Source organism: Dendrobates tinctorius, unplaced genomic scaffold, assembly GCF_039654945.1.
Source record: "Dendrobates tinctorius isolate UK_male_01 unplaced genomic scaffold, ASM3965494v1 ptg000032l, whole genome shotgun sequence".
Classification (NCBI taxonomy): Eukaryota; Metazoa; Chordata; class Amphibia; order Anura; family Dendrobatidae; genus Dendrobates; species Dendrobates tinctorius.
In genome coordinates, this window is record NW_027361700.1 from 31515594 (window position 1) to 31535524 (window position 19931).

The 19931-nt window shown below is 44.4% G+C and overlaps 1 long non-coding RNA gene across 3 annotated transcripts in view; it reads right to left on the reverse strand.

Moving 5' to 3' along the window:
• Positions 1–7183: 7183 nt before the first annotated feature.
• The window catches only part of LOC141086565 (uncharacterized), a 113177-nt gene continuing 100429 nt past the window's right edge, over positions 7184–19931 (reverse strand). For all 3 annotated transcript variants that reach the window (XR_012231611.1, XR_012231612.1, XR_012231610.1), the window contains exons 2-4: positions 16854–16960; positions 9668–9801; positions 7184–9303 (exon numbers count right to left, since the gene is read on the reverse strand). This is a non-coding gene — a long non-coding RNA (uncharacterized lncRNA). The remainder of the gene's footprint in view (positions 9304–9667; positions 9802–16853; positions 16961–19931) is intronic.

Below are 19931 nucleotides of genomic sequence, written 5' to 3' on the forward strand. Positions count from 1 at the left end.
TAATGCATTGCAGGAAGATCCAAGAAAGGCACTGAGGACTTGGTTCCTTGGATGAAGTTATGCGGGACCAACTTGTTGCTGGACTGAAGGATACCTCTCTGAAGCATATCTTAAAGGAACACCTTTAAGGAACACCTACTCTTGAATCCTGATCTGGGCTTTCTTGAGGTCGGGGCTGAAGCTAGATTATTGGAGAGAGAGACCCCTATTATCACTGCTGCAGTTCGGAGTCATGAAGTGATCACCCCTGAGTCAACGCATACTGAGCCTGACTAGGTGTGGGAGATACATCAAGAGATTCGGGATATTCAAGGTGAGCTGTGCATCATCAAGGGGACCCCTGCTGCCAACCCTCCGGCTGATCCCCCAACCTGAAGAATATAATGCTGTCTGCAGAACCTGCAAGGCACAAATCAGATTATCTAAAGCTGACAATGAATTGAGGCTTGCAAGAGACATCAAAAGCAATAATAAAGGATTTTGGAGATATGTCAAAAGTAAAAGAAAAGTCAAAGATGCTATAGGGTTTTTACAGGATGAAAATGATGAAATGGTAAGACAGGATGTTGAGAAGGCCGAACTTTTAAATTCCTATTTTGCATCTGTTTTCTCTCAGAAAGGAAATGTAACATCAACTGTTCTTCACTGTCCTATTAAGAGATTAGAAGAATCCAAGATATCTATAAACAGAAAGATAGTGAGGAAACACTTAGCTATCCTAAATTAATTCAAGTCTCCAGGTCCAGATGAATTACACCCCAGAGTACTGAAGAAGATAGCAGAAGAAATTTTTGAACCCCTCTCCATAATCTTTGAAAATTCTTGGAGAACAGGAAAAGTCCCAGAAGACTGGAGAAGAGCAAATGTTGTTCCTATCTTCAAAAAGGGGAAGAAGGTGGACCCAGGCAACTATAGGCTGGTGAGTCTGACTTCTATACCAGGAAAGATCTTTGAACAAATTATTAAACAACATGTATATCAGTACATTCACTGATTGGGTGTATCAGGGAAATGCTGTAGACATAGTATATCTTGACTTCAGCAAAGCATTTGACAAAGTATCTCACACAATCCTTATTGAAAAAATGACTAGGTATAGAATGGACAAGGCAACTGTTAGGTGGATTCATAACTGGCTTAGTGATCGGACACAAAGAGTGGTCGTAAATGGCTGCACGTCCAGTTGGAAGAATGTCTCAAGTGGGGTACCACAGGGCTCTGTCCTGGGCCCTGTATTGTTCAACATCTTTATCAACGACTTAGATGAAGGAATTGAGGGTAAACTGATTAAATTTGCTGATGATACAAAGCTAGGAGGGATAGCTAATACTAGAGAAGAGAGAGAGGATTCAAAAAGATATAAATAAACTGGAGCAGTGGGCAGCAACTAACAGAATGGTTTTTAACAGGGAAAAATGCAAAGTACTACATCTGGGCAATAAAAATGAAAAATGCATATACAGAATGGGAGGAATAGGGCTAAGCAACAGCACATGTGAAAAGACTTGGGTATACTAATAGATCACAGACTGAATATGAGTCAACAGTGTGATGCAGCAGCAAAAAAGGCAAATGCAATTCTAGGATGTATTAACAGAAGCATACAGTCTAGATCACGTGAAGTCATTATTGCCCTTTACTCCTCTTTGGTCAGACCTCATCTGGAATACTGTGTTCAGTTTTGTGCGCCACATTTTAAAAAAGACAGCAACAAACTGGAGCAAGTTCAGAAAAGAGCGACCAGAATGGTGACCTGTCTGCAAACCATGTCTTATGAGGAAAGGTTGCATGATTTGGGAATGTTTAGCTTGCAAAAGAGAAGACTGAGAGGAGACTTAATAGCTGTCGACAAATATCTCAAGGGCTGTCACATTGTAGAAGGATCATCTTTATTCTCATTTGCACAAGGAAAGACTAGAAGCAATGGGATGAAACTGAATGGGAGGATACACAGATTAGATATTAGAAAAACTTTTTGACAGTTAGAGTGATCAATGAGTGGAACAGGCTGCCACGAGAAGTGGTGAGTTCTCCTTCAATGGAAGTCTTCAAACCGAGGCTGAACAGACATCTGTCTGGGATGATTTAGCGAATCCTGCTTTGAGCAGGGGGTTGGACCAGATGGCCCAGGAGGTCCCTTCTAACTCTACGATTCTATGACCTCTCATGAGAGGAGGTCAGAGTGGGAAAGTAGCTCCTTCCGGACCCCATCATGCTGCGTACGTAGCCCATCAGTGGAATGTGAGCAAGAGTGTTGGACCTGCGATGGAAGGGGGAATATTTCAAGAGACTGTGTGAATCGAAAAAGGAGGAGATAGGGGCACCCTTTAAACCAATGCGCTCCAAGGTTATAGAGCATACCGTGGGGTTTTGAGCCTCAGAGGGCGGAAGAGAGAATTCTGAGGATATTGTCTCAGAGAGACCCATTATCTGGGCTGAATTCAATGGGCAACGGATTCGCTGCTTGATGGATATGGGGTCTCAGGTGACCAAAAAGCCTGAAGCGTATTTCCAGAGTCATTTTCCCGAAGTTGCTCACTCCAGAAAAGAACACACCATCCGACTGGTGGCAGCAAATTAACTGCCTATCCCAGTAGCAGGAGAAGTGTGGATGTCTGTCCTGATGTGGGTAAAGGATCTAAGCCAAAAAGGAATAGTGTTGACAAAGAGGTCTGGAGGTGGAGGATCCATTGTAACCCTGGACATGAATGCACTAAGAGATTCTTAGCAGAGAGCCCCGATAAAAACAGTTGGACCCGTGCCATCCATGACCTGTCCAGTAAGAAGGTGTTCCAGCAGCTAGTATGAGTCAGACAAATTCAGAAGTTACTCGCTGCCTCCCAGTATCTCGGCAAAGTATTGATGCCACCCGAAGCCACTGTTACACTGCTGGTGGGACTGACAGTATACACTATGCCGCTAGTGGCCTATGTATCCTTAGAGCATGTGCGTCCAGATTGAGCCTATAGAGGGAGCAATGTGATCCGGATTATTGGTTGCCCAGACCCTGGCCACCGTGCGACAAGAAAGAGTACCTGTGTGCTGTATAAACTTAAGTGGAACAAGTCTACAGTTGATGCCCCGACAAGAAGTGGCCCGAGTTTGCATAATGCCAGAAGATCTCCCCAGAGCTGATGCTATAGTACTGACACCTGTGGGAGGAGACCCAAGGACCTTATCGGTGTTGCTCAATAGTCAGGAAAACCAAAGCGAACCACTGGCTGGATGCCACCTCTTGGAACAGATGGAGGCAAACCTAGACCATAATGCTTTGCAAACTTACCCAGGATGCATTGTGAACTATCCCAAAATGCATTGAGAATGGAGGGAAAACAAAACGAAAGTAAAATAGAATAACACTGCAGTTATTACATTGGCCACTAGATGGAGCCAAAAACAATGAAAAGATTAAATCTATGGCTGAAACTGAATACTATGGATATTCACAGCAAATCATTATATATATTATCAAAATAGAGAGGTAGACAGTCAAAGTTCATGAATTATGTCGGAGACAGAACACCTGATGATCGACTATCTGATGATGGGTACTTCATACACAGGCTAGGGGTATTGCTTGGTGATGACTGATCACTTCACCAAATTCACGGTGGTGACTCCCACCTGGGATCAGACAGCCAAAGCTGCAGCAAGAGCCATGTGCCAGGACTTCATTCACATATATATTCATACTAGCTGAAGAGCCCGGCGCTGCCCCGGCATAGTAACTAACTGTGGTTAGTTATAACAAATTATAATTATGCTCCATCAAATAGTCCCGTGCCCATATACCCATCATACATATCCACCATCCCATAGTCCCGTGCCCATATACCCATCATACATATCCTCCATCCCATAGGCCCGTGCCCATATACCCATCACACATCCTCCATCCCTTAGGCCCGTGCCCATATACCCCTCATACATATCCTCCATCCCATAGTCGAGTGTCCATATACCCATCACACATCCTCCAAAGCGAATTCCCTCCGACCAAGGGGCTTGCTTCCAGGGGCAAGTGATGGACAAACTATTGTATCTATAGAATCGACAAATCCAGAACTACACCATATCATCCACAAGGGAACGGGGCTTGTGAGTGCTTCAACCGAACCCTGTTGCAAATGTTGCAGACCCTGGAAGAGGACAAGAAGATGAAGTAGCCCGAATTTGTGTCTGAGTTGGTGTGGGTTTACAATAATCAAGTCCATACAACTACCGGTTACACCCCTTACATACTGCTGTTTGGCAGAAGTGGCCGAGAGATCACTTAACTGGAGCTGGAGGCAGAGGATCCAAGAACATAGACACCGACTTCAGATGGTAAGGAAGCTGGTTGAGCAGAAGTTTCGGGAAGTGTAACATTCAAGTCAATCCCCAATGTCAGGTGGACTTCAGCCAGGGGACCGTGTGTTAGTGCAGGCCACACGACCCAGGAACAAGCTGGATCATTGTTGGGAGGCGGTACCCTACCAAGTGGTGAGGAAGATTCACTTGAATAATGCAGTCTACGAGGTTAGACCTGAGAGAGATAATGCCATGGCACCACGGGTATTGCAAAGGAATATGCTGCAACTCTGCTCTTCTGAAGCAGAAGACTGTACTGAAGCAGTGCCTCCAACAGAAGTGGCTGAGGTCCCACAAAGGGGAGTCTTAGAGGAAGAGGAAGAATGGCTTGCAGGGTCAATGAATTCACCAGAGATGCTGTGGCCGCTCTCAAGTGGGATAGAAAACAAACTCGGGGTCTATTTAGAACCTCCAGTGCTTGAGGCTCCAAGTACCCCAGACGTGCCTCTGCAGGAAGAGCTTCGCAGCACTGAGTGGGCCATTGCTGGGATTCCCTCTGTAACTGGTATGCTCAGGATGAATTTGTCTGGTCCCAGAAACAGCAGAAGATGCAGGAATGTGCTTAACTGTTGACTGAACTTGGCCTACCTGTGGGGAAACTTCAAACTCAAAAGAATTCCACTCACCCAAGGAATGGCGAGCAAAAATGGGGGAGGAATGTAACAAAAAGCTATAGACCTCTGAAAAATTAGTGCAGGATGTGTTATTAATAAGGAGAGGCATCTGCTGGCCAGACGAAATCAAGCGGAATCAAGGTGTGATGGAAATTTTTTTTGAGAAAGAACAAGCTATTGTTCGAAACGCGTAATCTACTACTTGTTACTCATGTGAACACACCATTTTTTGCTCTGTTTTGGACTTGTTTTTAACAATAAATTGGACTTGAATTTGCAAAGCTGGACCTTTTTTCTTTTTCCTTGGTTACTGCGTGAAGACTGCATGTGGTCCGGGCTATCCACTACACATGCCTTCAGGTGAGCTGGCTTCTTTTTCTCTTTTTGATGGAAAATTTGCAAGGGGGATGAGCTTGTGCGCTGGACCAGATCAGGTGACCCTCAGTAAGAACTTCCCTGATCAAAAGGCCTGTGCACCCAACCATGAAGAGATTTAGCATAAGGGAAGAGAAAGGGACAGATGTGCCTAGGAGACACCACTGAAAACAACATGACAGGCCTCAGCAGGGAGTCTGTGCTACCCAGATGCCAGTCACCACCTGGCAAGGACCAGATTCCCCAGAAGATATCCCCGAGTACGGCTTACACTGGTCAGAGCTGGAATCTCTGACCTGCACTGGTCAAGCCTTCAAGGCCCGACTGTGCCTGTCAAGAACTGAGGCCCAGTCCTCTCAGCCCTGAGCCTGAGAGACTTCCACCGATGGTTAAGCCGAGAAGAACCATGTGGCGACTGCGATAGGAGAGACACGAATACCATAGAGGAGGAACAGTGCAAGTGAGCAGGGCCATCACTTCCAGCTATCACCTACGGTACTGTGGTCAGCTGGGACTAGAATTACAGGTTGAGAGGGGGCCAGTTGGTCTGTGGGAGGCTCAATGGGCTTTAATAGAACTCGTTAGGAAAACGTTGAGAGGGGGCCAGTTGGTGTGTGTGAGGCTCAATGGGCTTTAATAGAACTCGTTAGGAAAACTCAGTGATCCCTGTTAGGACTAGAGCTTCTAGTGAGAACTCATGTGGTGGACTCCCAAGACTGAGCACGCCACTAACTTATTCTAAGGCCTGTTTCACACTTCAGTTGTTTGACGTCAGTTGAAATCCACCAAGAGGAAAAAAAAGGACCCGTTTCCGTTTGACAACAAACGAGAGAGAGCTTTTTTTTTTGCTGCCAGAACGGGTTTTGGGGTTGAATATCATAAAAGGAAATTCTTCCGGGCATGCTCAGTATAAAAAGGTGGATCTGTTGGTGGATTCCGCCAATTAAAGATTGGCAACGGATCCGTCACCCATAGGCGTCCATTATAACGCATGGCGGACAGCGACGAATCCGTTACTATCCGCTGTTTTAATGCACACAAAAAACGTTTCATTGTCCGTCCACTCCAGACAGCGGAAGCCAAAATTATGATGGATCCGTCAAAAAACGGATGCAACGGATGACCATCCGTCAAAATCCGCCGCTAATGCAAGTCTATGGGAAAAAAGGCGGATCTGCCAAAAAAAAAGGTGGAATCGTTTTTTTTTGCAAAACAGCAGATTTTTGACTGGCATCAAACAACTGAAGTGTGAAACAGGCCTAAACCTGTTATTTCCTATACTGTTAACTTGCATATCTACTAACACTAATTGTTCTAAAGTTACTGTTCTATATACCATTACATCAACTCCTGGCTATTTTTGCCTCGTGACCTCTGCTCGTTGCATCCAGGCACCTACATTACATTTACACAACCCATTGACAAGAGTCCACTATTATGGAAGGACAGCACCATGTTTTTTCTAATCCTGGTTTACCCATTGTATGTGTTATTGAGCCAACCTATCAAACCAAACTTCAAAATATTAAATCGATATAAGAATAGTGGATCAATTAACAGCAATCTGCTGATTGTTTCCAAGTAGCAACATTTTTTTCCTCAAAATAAATAAAGATACTTATTTTTGCCAACCATATACCCAATATATTTAATTTGCTATAAATGTTTCTACCAGGTATATCAGCCTGGGTATCGCTCCACTGATCTGTCACTGTTTCTGAAATAGCTGCTCCCTATCTTGACTTTTCAGGTTTTCTTCCCTTCAACTTTTAGATTTTGAAGGCAAGAAAACCAAGAATATGAAATCACGGTTGAAGAGTCTCACTCACCACATGAGACATATATGTCACACCATTATCTTTAATCACTCACAAAATGGTAATTAATAGCAAATTGAAGAGCAGAACTCCATCAATGGCATTTCAGAATAAAAATATCCTAGACATAAAAATCCGCATGGGAACAAAGACACAAAGGAGGCAACAATTATATCCACCTAAAGCCACTACTTACATGTCAGCAGTAATATGATTCACAATGGAGGATAATTGTGCATGACTTACTCTACTTTACTTTTTATTCTTATATTTTAAATATACTGATATATTGATTTTTTAAATAGATTTTATAGATTTCTTATTATTAATAGTCATATTACTAATAACATATTATTAGCAAAGAAATTGTCTCTTTATAAACCTACTAGCTATGAACCCGTTCTACGCCCGGGTGGTGAGCATTTTTATTGGTATATGGTCTCCCATCCTGGTATGTGCTGCCCCCCCTCCTATCCTGGTGTGCATGGTACCCCTCATCCCTATGCTGGTGATAGGTTTGGGTGGGCCTCTTGGGACCCTTCTAGTATGTTGGAATGGTGCCGGATCAGATATGCTTCGATCGGAGCAGAATGAGACGATATGAACACAGGAGAAGTATCTCTGGGTGCAAAATCATCTGAAGGTTTACTGAAACTAGTCCGGCTTATATCCACTGCCGGACTGGGCGTACACATTACATCATATCAGAATTTGTTAGCAATTAATAATTATGGTGATATGTCCTAAAATACATGAGTAAGCTGGTAAACATACAGATAACCATTTTCTTATCAGGTGACTCTCACCTTAGGGTACCGTTACACTTAGCGATGCACCAGCGATCCCGACAACGATATGGATCGCTGGTGCATCGCTAAGTGGTCGCTAGTGAGCTGCCACACAGGTAGATCTCACCAGCGACATAGCAGGGGTCGGGGGTCGCTACTTACCTGTCAGACGCGGCGATCCTGACGTCCTCCCGCCCGCGTCCACGCGTCCTCGTCTGCGCCACAGGAAGCCCAGCAGGAAGCGCCCGACGAGAAATGGTCCAGGACGTTCTCGCGCGACCAGCGATGAGCAGGGGGGGAGCCGGTCGGAGGTAAGTATCAGACATAGCGATATCGCTAGCAATATTGCTGCTACGTCACAAAATCGGTGACGTTACAGTGATATTGCTAGCGATATCGCTATGTGTAATGGGGCTTTAGACGTGGACGAGAGTCTAAAGTCTAATCTTCATCATTAGCCACCATAGTTACTAAGCCTTTATCTAATTAATTATATGCTGTCATTAGCTACCTCAATCAATACTGTGCTAAGTGACTTTGCGTGTTTATCAGTTATCAGGTTGCGTTGGCCCAAAGAAATGTACAACTTATCTAATATGTTCTAATATGTTCAAAGTCTTACTGCAAGCAAATGTCATCTTGAATTATTAAGTACTATTTCAATATAATTCTAGCTATGAGAGTCATAGTGTTTAAGAGATATTCTTAAAGGGTCTCTAAGTGTGTGTTAGAAGGGTCTCTGAATACCCTGTCAGTTCCCCCTTTTGAGAACAGATATGATTCTTCCCTTGACATATGGGTACGTTCAAAGGCCTAATGCCAGTGTCGGACTTTGATTTCTTTTCTTCTGCCGAATTCTCCCTATGGTGGGGAGATCATATCCTATTCTCAACCATGGTATGTTGTCTCTAACCTACTTCTTCTTGTGCTCTGCTGTGGTGTCAGAGGAAACTGGGCCTAACTGACACACTATTTCACTCAATGCCTCCCTAGTGTATTTTATGAATCTCTGCTGATTATAATAAACATAATTTATCCAGTCCACATTTTTCTTAAAATCAAGTTTAAAGTAATCTGCTGTTTTAGAAATATTATTTTGCTTCATCTGAGTCAGTTGCCAATTTTGGAGTAGGGCCATCAGCATCATCAGGAGCAGAATCATCACTCTTGCGTTCCAGGATCTTGCAATGGCTGGCATGGATCCAAGTAGGTTTTCGCTTGAGCTTCAGTGATGTGGCTGTGGTGAGGAGTACTTGAAAGGGATCGTCAAATCTGGGCTCTAGTGGCTTCCTCGTGTGTCTTTTGACCACCACCCAGTCTCCTGGCTGCAGAGAATGGGTTCCTTCTTGACTCTCTTTCCTGGAATAGAATGAAAAACTTGTTTATGCATGAGTGAGAGCCTCTTCTGGAGGCCCTGCACATAACCGGTGAGGTTATCACATTGTAGCTGCAATGTCTGTGGGAAGTACAAAACTAACCTAGGTGCTGACCCAAACAAAGCCTCAAATGAGGAGAGTTTTGTCTTCCTGTTGGGCGTGTATGTAATGGAAAAGAGAGCTAAAGGTAAACATTCTGTCCAAGGTTTCCCTAATTCTTCACTTGCTTTCTGAATTTTTAACTTAAGTGTACCATTTAGCCGTTCAACCTTCCCACTCCCTTGGGGTCTGTATGGGGTGTGTAATGCTTGTGTAACACCCAACATTTGCATAGCATTCTGCAATACCTCTCCGGTGAAATGGGAACCTCTGTCGGACTCTATGGTTTCAGGAAGTCCAAACCTACAGAAGACCTCTGACATCAAATTCTTTGCAGTGGCTCTCGCAGCAGCTTTTGGCAACGGGAAGGCTTCTGGCCACCCTGAGAAGAGATCAACACACACGAGCATATACTCATACGCTCTCACTCTTGGTAATTGTATGAAGTCAATCTGCAGTCATTGAAATGGGTAGAGGGGCTTAGGTGTGTGTTTCTGTGGTACTTTCACTACACTTCCTGGATTGTGTTGTGCACATGTTAGACATGCCTGTGTGAATCTAGCAGCAACTGTTGTGAAACCTGGGACGATCCATTGTTTATCCACCAAAGAACACATGCCATTCTTGGACAGGTGTGTTGGACCATGGGCCACCTGAGCCATCATGAGGTACAAGGACCTTGGGAGGCATACCCGTTGTCCCACCATCCACAAACCTTCACGGTCCTAAGCTCTTTTTCTCTTCCCCGGTAGCCTGCCGAGAAAGAGCCTGCAAAATTCCAAAATCCAGCTTACACTCAGTGCTTACCATGATCAGTGGAGGTGCCCCAGAGGTCATATGTTGCCTCGGCTTTCTGGCGGCTTCCTTAGCTGCTCGGTCTGCTTTGTCATTGCCTTTTGCTTCCTTCGTAGAGAGTTTTGCATGTGCCCTTACCTTGATGATGGCAACCTCCTTTGGGAGCAGAAGTGCCTCCATTAGTTGTTTAATGAGGTGCCCATGTTTGATAGGTATGCCTGCTGATGTAAGAAAATCTCTTGCCCTCCTTATGGGCCCATAGTCATGGGCTATTCCAAAAGCATACCTCGAATCTGTGTAAATGTTGCAGTGTTTACCTTCAGCCCCTTTAAGCGCTTCAATGAGTGCCGTCAACTCCACCTCTTGTGCAGACATGTGAGGAGGGAGTGGTTCTGCTTTTACTACCTCATGTTGTGTGGCCACGTCATACCCATTGTAGAAGCGGCCATCTTCACCGATACTCCGTGATCCTTCTACAAAAAACTCAACATCTGGATTAGCGAGAGGTGTATCGGTCACATGTGAAAACACTGCTGTTTCTTGAGCCATAAGGGCTATACAGTCATGTTCATGGTACGCGTCAAATAGTTCATCCTCTGACAATTTTTGTAAAAACAGTGGTTTCCCTTGTCCTTCTCCCACTTTTGAATCTGCTACATCAATTGGAATTAGGGTAGCTGGATTCAAAGTCATGCATCGTTTTAGAGTAACATTGGGAGGCATTAAGAGGGCACACTGAAGCTTAAGATGTCTGGCTACAGCAATGTGTTTGGGTTGAACCTGGCTGAGGATGCTGTGTAAGTCATGTATAGTGTAGATCATGACTGGATAGTCCAGCACAATCTCTGAGGCTTTGTCTAGTAAAAGTGAGACAGCTGCTACTGCACGGACACATGATAGGGCTCCTCGAGCAACAGGATCTAACCGAGCAGAGTAGTATGCTACAGGCCTGTTGTGTTGGCCATGTTTCTGGGCTAGGACCCCTGTAGCATGTCCCAGCATCTCTGTACAGTAGAGGAGAAAAAGTTTAGCATAATCTGGAGTGCCCAAGGCTGGAGCGGAGACAATTGCTAGCTTGAGTGAGTAGAAACTGTCTAAAGCTTCCTGATTCAGCTGAAAAGGTTATGTGGGTAGACAATCAGAGTGGCTGCATGAGAATGGATGCAGATCGAATCCAAGGCCTACAATATGACGCTAACCCCAGGAAGGTGCGTAGATGTTGAACCCCTGTGGGTGGCTTTAGCAGTTCAATTGCCTTTTTCCTATCTTCTGTCAGGTGGCGTGCTCCCTGTGAGATGCAATGTCCTAGAAATACAACTTTTAGCTGACAAAACTGTAACTTCTCTTTGGATGCTTTACACCCTTTGGAAGAGAGGTGCTGAAGCAGTGAGATTGTAGCTTCACAGCATACATCTCTGTTTGGGGCACAAAGGAGTAGGTCATCCACATACTGAAGTAAAACTACCTCAGCATGCGTAATGATCCAATCCTGCAAAACAAGTTGCAATGCAGCAGTATACAGGGTGGGAGAGTTGTGAGCTTCTTGCGGTAATACCATCCATGTATACTGTTGTTCCCTAAACGTGAAAGCAAACAGGTATTGACAGTCAGGATGTAAAGGCACAGAAAAGTAAGCATTTGCTAAATCAATGCAAGTGAAGCACGCTGCAGTGATCGGAATTTGTGACAGAATAGTGTGAGGATTTGGAACTACAGGTGTCAGTAGTTCGGTAACAGCATTTATGGCTCTGAGATCATGTACCATCCTGTAAGTGACTGGCTCCCCTTTCTTGCCCTTTTATTTTACTGGAAACAGGGGAGTATTGGCTACAGACTTTGTTGGTTTTATAGCCCCAGAAGCAATGAGATTTGTAATATTTTTCCCTATGGCTTCTTCCTGCGCAGCGCTTAGTGGATACTGTCTGATTTGTGGGGGTTGCTCCCGGCTTCAGGTGAATCATTACTGGAGGGACTGGCATATGTCCAATATCAGTCTTGGACTTTGCCCACAGGGTGTCTGGGACCTGTGCCAGTGACTCATCACTCTCAGGAGGGGAGGGGGTGTCAGCTATGTGCAGAAATGCTAGTACTTTGCACAGAGCAAATTCTGGAATCCCCGCTGTCAATTTAACAGTACCATCCGGCTCATATATAATATGTGCCTGCAGTGCTTGGAGAACGTCAGAACCTAGCAAATTGACAGGGGACTTGTCACTGATCAGTAATCTGGTCATACACATGTGGTCAACTAGTTTGAGGGGCAGTGGTTTAGTCAATTTACACTCTTGGATTAGTCCCTCAAAACCTTGGGTATAGATGGTATCATCTGATATGTCTGATGGTCTGACATGTTCCTGGAGGATAACTGTTGTGGCTGCCCCCGTATCCACCAGGAATGGAATTTTTCTACCACCTGGGAGATGTACTGAGACTACCCCTTGTGAGCTTGGGTGTGAGGGTGCCCTAAGGGGATAGATGGCTACGGGGTTGCCTGTTTCCTATTGTGGGTTTTGGGTTGGAGCGTCAGTCTTGGTCTGGTTGTCCTTTTTAGGGTCTTTCTTGGGCAGTCTGCACTGACGGCTAATAAGGCCCATCTTCCCACAATTATAACACTCCATCTGTCGCCGGTCTTTCCTGGCTGAATTATTCCTCCGACCTGTCTGAATGTCATTGGAAACATATTGTATTGGTACTGGCTTTAGCCTCTGGTCTAATTCAACCCCTTTTGCCACCCACACCAGGTCTTCTATTGTGCATGTTCTCCAGTCAGGCTTAGCTGCCTGGACCTTTTGTCTGAGCTGTGGTCTAAGCCCTGCCATGAAAGCTCCATGGAAAAGTTTCCTTCCTACGTCTCCCATTTCCTCATAACCCAAGTCTTTGTGTCTCAGCTTCAAGTTCCCCCAGAAAAGTTCCACTGTATCTTTGGGGCCCTGTATTACATCTAGGAGAGAGATCGTGGATTCTTCCACCTTTGCCTGACACCATGCATGCAGACCTCTCAAGAATCATAGAATCATAGAATCATAGAATCATAGAATCGTAGAGTTGGAAGGGACCGCCTGGGCCATCTGGTCCAACCCCCTGCTCAAAGCAGGATTCGCTAAATCATCCCAGTCAGATGTCTGTCCAGCCTCTGTTTGAAGACTTCCATTGAAGGAGAACTCACCACTTCTCGTGGCAGCCTGTTCCACTCATTGATCACTCTAACTGTCAAAAAGTTTTTTCTAATATCTAATCTGTGTCTCCTCCCATTCAGTTTCATCCCATTGCTTCTAGTCTTTCCTTGTGCAAATGAGAATAAAGTTGATCCTTCTACAATGTGACAGCCCTTTAGATATTTGTAGACAGCTATTAAGTCTCCTCTCAGTCTTCTCTTTTGCAAACTAAACATTCCCAAATCCTGCAACCTTTCCTCATAAGACAGGGTTTGCAGACCGGTCACCATTCTGGTCGCTCTTTTCTGAACTTGCTCCAGTTTGTTGATGTCTTTTTTAAAATGTGGTGCCCAAAACTGGACACAATATTCCAGATGAGGTCTGACCAAAGAGGAGTAGAGGGAAATAATGACTTCACGTGATCTAGACTGTATGCTTCTGTTAATACATCCTAGAATTGCATTTGCCTTTTTTGCTGCTGCATCACACTGTTGACTCATATTCAGTCTGTGATCTATTAGTATACCCAAGTCTTTTTCACATGTGCTGTCACTTAGCCCTATTCCTCCCATTCTATATATGCTTTTTCCATTTTTATTGCCCAGATGTAGTACTTTGCATTTCTCCCTGTTAAAAACCATTCTGTTTGTTGCTGCCCACTTCTCCAGTTTATTTAAATCTTTTTGAATCCTCTCTCTCTCTTCTCTAGTATTAGCTATCCCTCCTAGCTTTGTGTCATCAGCAAATGTAATCAGTTTACCCTCAATGCCTTCATCTAAATCGTTGATAAAGATGTTGAACAATACAGGGCCCAGGACAGAGCCCTGTGGTACCCCACTTGAGACATTCTTCCAACTGGATGTGCAGCCATTTACGACCACTCTTTGGGTCCGATCACTAAGCCAGTTATGAATCCACCTAACAGTTGCCTTGTCCATTCCATACTTAATCAGTTTTTCAATAAGGATTGTATGAGAGACTTTGTCAAATGCTTTGCTGAAGTCAAGATATACTATATCTACAGCATTTCCTTGATCCACCCAATCAGTGATACCGTCATAGAAGGAAATTAAGTTAGTCTGACATGACTTATTAGTTACAAACCCATGCTGACTCTGTTTAATCACTTCATTCTTATCCAGGTATTGACATACATGTTGTTTAATAATTTCTTCAAAGATCTTTCCTGGTATAGAAGTCAGACTCACCGGCCTATAGTTACCTGGGTCCACCTTCTTCCCCTTTTTGAAGATAGGAACAACATTTGCTCTTCTCCAGTCTTCTGGCACTTCTCCTGTTCTCCAAGAATTTTCAAAGATTATAGAGAGGGGTTCAAAAATTTCTTCTGCTATCTCCTTCAGTACTCTGGGGTGTAATTCATCTGGACCTGGAGACTTGAATTCATTTAGGCTAGCTAAGTGTTTCCTCACTATCTTTCTGTTTATAGATATCCTGGATTCTTCTATTCCCTTAATAGGACAGTGAATAACAGTTGATGTTACATTTCCTTTCTGAGAGAAAACAGATGCAAAATAGGAATTTAAAAGTTCAGCCTTCTCAACATCCTGTCTTACCATTTCATCATTTTCATCCTGTAAAAATCCTATAGCATCTTTGACTTTTCTTTTACTTTTGACATATCCCCAAAATCCTTTATTATTGCTTTTGACATCTCTTGCAAGCCTCAATTCATTTTCAGCTTTAGCTAATCTGATTTGTGCCCTGCAGGTTCTGCAGACAGCATTATATTCTTCTTTAGATATGCCTCCCTCTTTCCATTTTATAAACATTTTTTTCTTCCTTTTTAGCATGTGCTTAAGTTCTGTGTTCATCCATCCTGGTTTCCTTAACTGCTTCCTATTCTTCCCTCTTTTCGGAATTGTTAACAACTGTGCTTTGAGAATTTCATTTTTCAAGATTTCCCATCCTTCCTGGACATTTTTGTCTTTAAGGATATCCAGCCATTGGATCCCTCCAATTCTCTTTCTGAATCCCTTAAAATCTGCCTTTCTGAAATCTAACCTTGACGTCTGAGTCTTCACAGGTCTTCCGCCTCTAGTTATCCAAAATTCTAAAATAGCATGGTCGCTACCTCCTAGGGTCCCAGCCACTTTTACCTCCTCAACCATTTCCTCCCTGTTTATAAGGATTAGATCCAAGGTAGCAGTTCCCCTTGTTTTCTCCCTTACCTTTTGGAAGATAAAGTTGTCAGCATAAAGTGCATCCCTGACTCTATAGTCCTAAAATACTGTGCTCCCAGGTCTTGCTCTGAAGAGTATGATTTCCCCATTCTAGATATTATTTCCAGTACTGCCTCTGACTCGCCCCCAGAGGCCGTGGGGTGCTCGGTGCCGGGCCCGTTGATTTCAATGGGAGATGTCACAGTGGCAGTGACCCAGTCCGTGGCCTCAGGCGGTTAATGTAAAAGGGGTAGAGTGATAGGGATAAAGTTGTTGAGATGATTTGTGACGCCACCTGTGGTTTCTGGTCAGTTTGACCAGCGCTGCAGGGTTGCTTCTCTGGGACAGATGTTGTGGTGCAGCAATGATGTTGTAGCCCTCCACAGGTAGGGCTGTAGTCCCAGGGCAGAGTAGATGAGGTTGGCAAATGAGGAGATAGTGAGGAGAAGTAGATGGTGCAGTGTTAGGCACAGAGATGTAGCAGTGCTGAGTGGGTTGGCGCAGGAAGAAGGCAATGAGACAGATGAATGCAGTTCCAGTTCTTTTACTCACGTTCTTGGCACAGACAGGTGCCCGCTTCAATGCTGCGGTCTCCAGATCAAGGGCTCAGCCAACTCCCAGGCAGACGGAATTAGCCTTTCCAGCTCTCCCTTTCGTGTGCCTGTTCTGAACGTCTCCTTTCTAGCGCTTAAATTGAAGTACTTGTAGTTGTGTGTTAAACCCAAGTTCCTCCTCTCAGATGTTCCTTTGAACTCTACTCGCATGACAAGTGACTGTAGCCTGCTTCGGGAACTCCATCCGTCATGTCCCGGCTCACACATAGTTTGCCACCGTGTCTTCGAGTCTGTTGTGGGAATAGAGTGGTCACAGCTCCTATTCCTCTGGTGTCTGCTGCTGGAACATTAGTTTCACAAACAGCCTCGGGGACCGGACCCCGGCCATGCGCTTCATACTTGAGGAAGGGTTCTGCTCTGACCCTAGTCCCTAGTTCTCTTCTCCTTACGTTCCGTACTAAACTTTCTTTCTTCTGAAGATTCAGGCTTTCTTTTTCTCTTTCCCTTGCCAGCAGCTCCAGGTCACAGGAGTCTGCTGCAGCACCTCCTTCACTCCATCCCTCTCAGGGGATCTTCTCTCACAGACTGACCTTTTCCTAATATTCTCGCGCTCTCATATGCAGTCTAAGCTCCACCCACCTCCCAGCACTCTTCGTGTTCCAAGCAGGGAGCCATGAAGGTTGCTCTGCTACACTACAGTGTTTGTGTGGGATGCAGGTGTTGGAGGCTGGTCAGGTGTTACCATCTTACCTGGAGAGTGGGATACTACACCTCAGGAGGAGGTGCAGTACCTCTGCGGCGGCTGAACCCTCAGGGGAGCCACATACCCCCTCCGTTAACCGCAGCACGTCCGTGGGCTGTAAACAAATGAGTAGTAAGATGTTACATAAGGAACATACAAAATTTTTAAAATGCATTTTAACAAGTAAACAATTTTTAAACTAAACTTCCCAATATGGGAGGCACTGATTCCTAAACGTTGCAGAACAAGTTAACAGACTACCTATAATTTAACATTTTACCTAATTTAAAGTGCTATTGGCATTAAGCCTTGCTAAGAAGTTCACTACCAGTTCAATTATTACCATTTTCACTTCAACACCTTTTTCTTTTGTCATTCACATTTTCACATTCTGCTGTTTCTTCTAGACCCATATGTGACAAACGCTGACTTCTGGTTCGTCACCGGAATTCAACATTTTTATTCAGAGTTTCACATTTTTTTTTTTTTACTAAAACATTACTGCCAACTAAATCCTATAGAAAATCTGTTCTAATGCCATAACTATACTCTACTGCTATCAACATTTTTATTAAAGACTACCACTACAACTTATTCTTGTAGAAGAAATGCTTTCACTATAAAATACTAGAAAGATGTATATCTTTGTACCGTGTTAGCCAGTGGATAGAAAAATATTCAGGATTGAGAGTCCTCAGTAGTTGATACCTTTTAATGGCTAACTGAAAAGATGGTAACACATTGCAAGCTTTCGAGACTACTCAGGTCTCTTCTTCAGGCTAGACTAATACAAAATCTGAAGTCACATATTTATGCACAATACAGCATAGAAAAAATGCAATAGATAAGACAAGTGACGTGAAGCAGAACTATCAATATGGGAGAGGGAGAAACATAAATATAAACATTGGACCAGTTCATAGATAAGGAGTCTGGATGTTTTATGGTCCTCTGATTGGGGTCTAGTTCTGTGTTGCCCCGCAAGGTTTTAAAAGGAAATTCCTTAATTGATGTAAAAAGACATAAATCCATGCGACACATTCATTCAGAAAAAATGTAAAACCTGTCCATTTATAATGACCACGGACAAGATAAAGATCCCCAACTCACATCAGGACTACAAGATCCCAGGTACTTTCACCTGCATTACATCTAATGTGGTGTACTTAATTATTTGTACTAAATGTCCAACTGGGGGTCTGTATGTGGGGGAGACAGGGCAAAAGCTTAGAACAAGGATGAATGCTCATCGTCACACAATAAGAGAAAAAAGAATGGATCTACCTGTGGCAAAACATTTCTGTATCCCTGATCACAGCAGCATGGATATGAAATTACTGGTATTGAAAGGTAACTTCACATCTCAGAGAGAGAGACGAGTTTGGGAGTACAAATTTATGACGAACTTTGACACTCTCAGTGCTGGAATGAATGTGTCGCATGGATTTATGTCTTTTTACATCAATTAAGGAATTTCCTTTTAAAACCTTGCGGGGCAACACAGAACTAGACCCCAATCAGAGGACTATAAAACATCCAGACTCCTTATCTATGAACTGGTCCAATGTTTATATTTATGTTTCTCCCTCTCCCATATTGATAGTTCTGCTTCACGTCACTTGTCTTATCTATTGCATTTTTTCTAGGCTGTATTGTGCATAAATATGTGACTTCAGATTTTGTATTAGTCTAGCCTGATGAAGAGACCTGAGTAGTCTCGAAAGCTTGCAATGTATTACCATCTTTTCAGTTAGCCATTAACCCCTTCACGACCAATGACGCCACATAGGCGTCATGAAACCTGGTTCAAATCTGACCAGTGACGCCTATGTGGCGTCATGACTTCAAAGCCCCCCTGCGGGTCGGGTGACCGGGGTCACTGAAAGGTCACCCGACCCGCAGATACAGGGGGCTTTGTAATTCACCACAGGGGGCGTGGCTTCGCCCCCACGTGGCTACGATCGCTCTGATTGGCTGTTAAAAGTGAAACAGCCAATCAGAGCGATAGTAATATTTCATCAATGAAAATTGATGAAATATTACAATCCAGCCATGTCCGACGCTGCTGTAGCATCGGACATGGCTGGAGACACCGATTCCACCCCCCCACCGGCGATCGCCCCCCCCGCAACTGAATGACAGCTGCGATCTGCCGCCGCTGTCATCATCTGCCCCCCTCCCATTCCCTCTGCTCCCCGCCAGCCTCCGATCCCCCCCTCACCCCCCCGGTACCTCCTGAGTCCCCCCATCCCTCCCGGTGTCCCTCGGGTCCGGATGATGGGCGCCGCCTTCTTTGAAAATGGCGGGCGCATGCGCAGTGCGCCCGCCCGAATCTGCCGGCTGCAGATTCCATTCTTTCATTTTGATCACTCTCACAGTGATCAAAATGAAAGAAAAAGTAAATAAACCCCCCGATTATCACCCCCATAGGTAGGCAGAACTAATAAAATAAAGAAAATATTTTTATTTTTATTTTTCCATTAGGGTTAGGGTTGAAAAGAGGGTTAGGGTTAGGGTTGAAAAGAGGGTTAGGGTTGGGGTTAAAAAGAGGGTTGGGGTTAGGGTTGAAAAGAGGGTTAGGATTGAAAAGAGGGTTAGGGTTAGGGTTGGAAAGAGGGTTAGGGTTGGAAAGAGGGTTAGGGTTAGGATTGGAAAGAGGGTTAGGGTTGGAAAGAGGGTTAGGGTTGGAAAGAGGGTTAGGGTTGGAAAGAGGGTTAGGGTTGGAAAGAGGGTTAGGGTTGGAATGAGGGTTAGGGTTGGAATGAGGGTTAGGGTTGGAATTAGGGTTAGGCTTGTGGTTAGGGTTATGGTTAGGGTTGGGATTAGGGTTCGGGGTCTGTTGGGGTTAGGGTTATGGTTAGGGTTGGAATTAGGGTTAGGGATGTGTTGGGGTTAGGGCTGTGGTTAGGGGTGTGTTGGAGTTAGGGCTGGAGTTAGAATTGAGGGGTTTCCACTGTTTAGGCACATCAGGGGGTTACCAAACGCGACATGGTGCAACCATTGATTCCAGCCAATTTTGCGTTCAAAAAGTTAAACGGTGCTTCCTCCCTTCCAAGCCCCGACGTGTGCCCAAACAGTGGTTTACC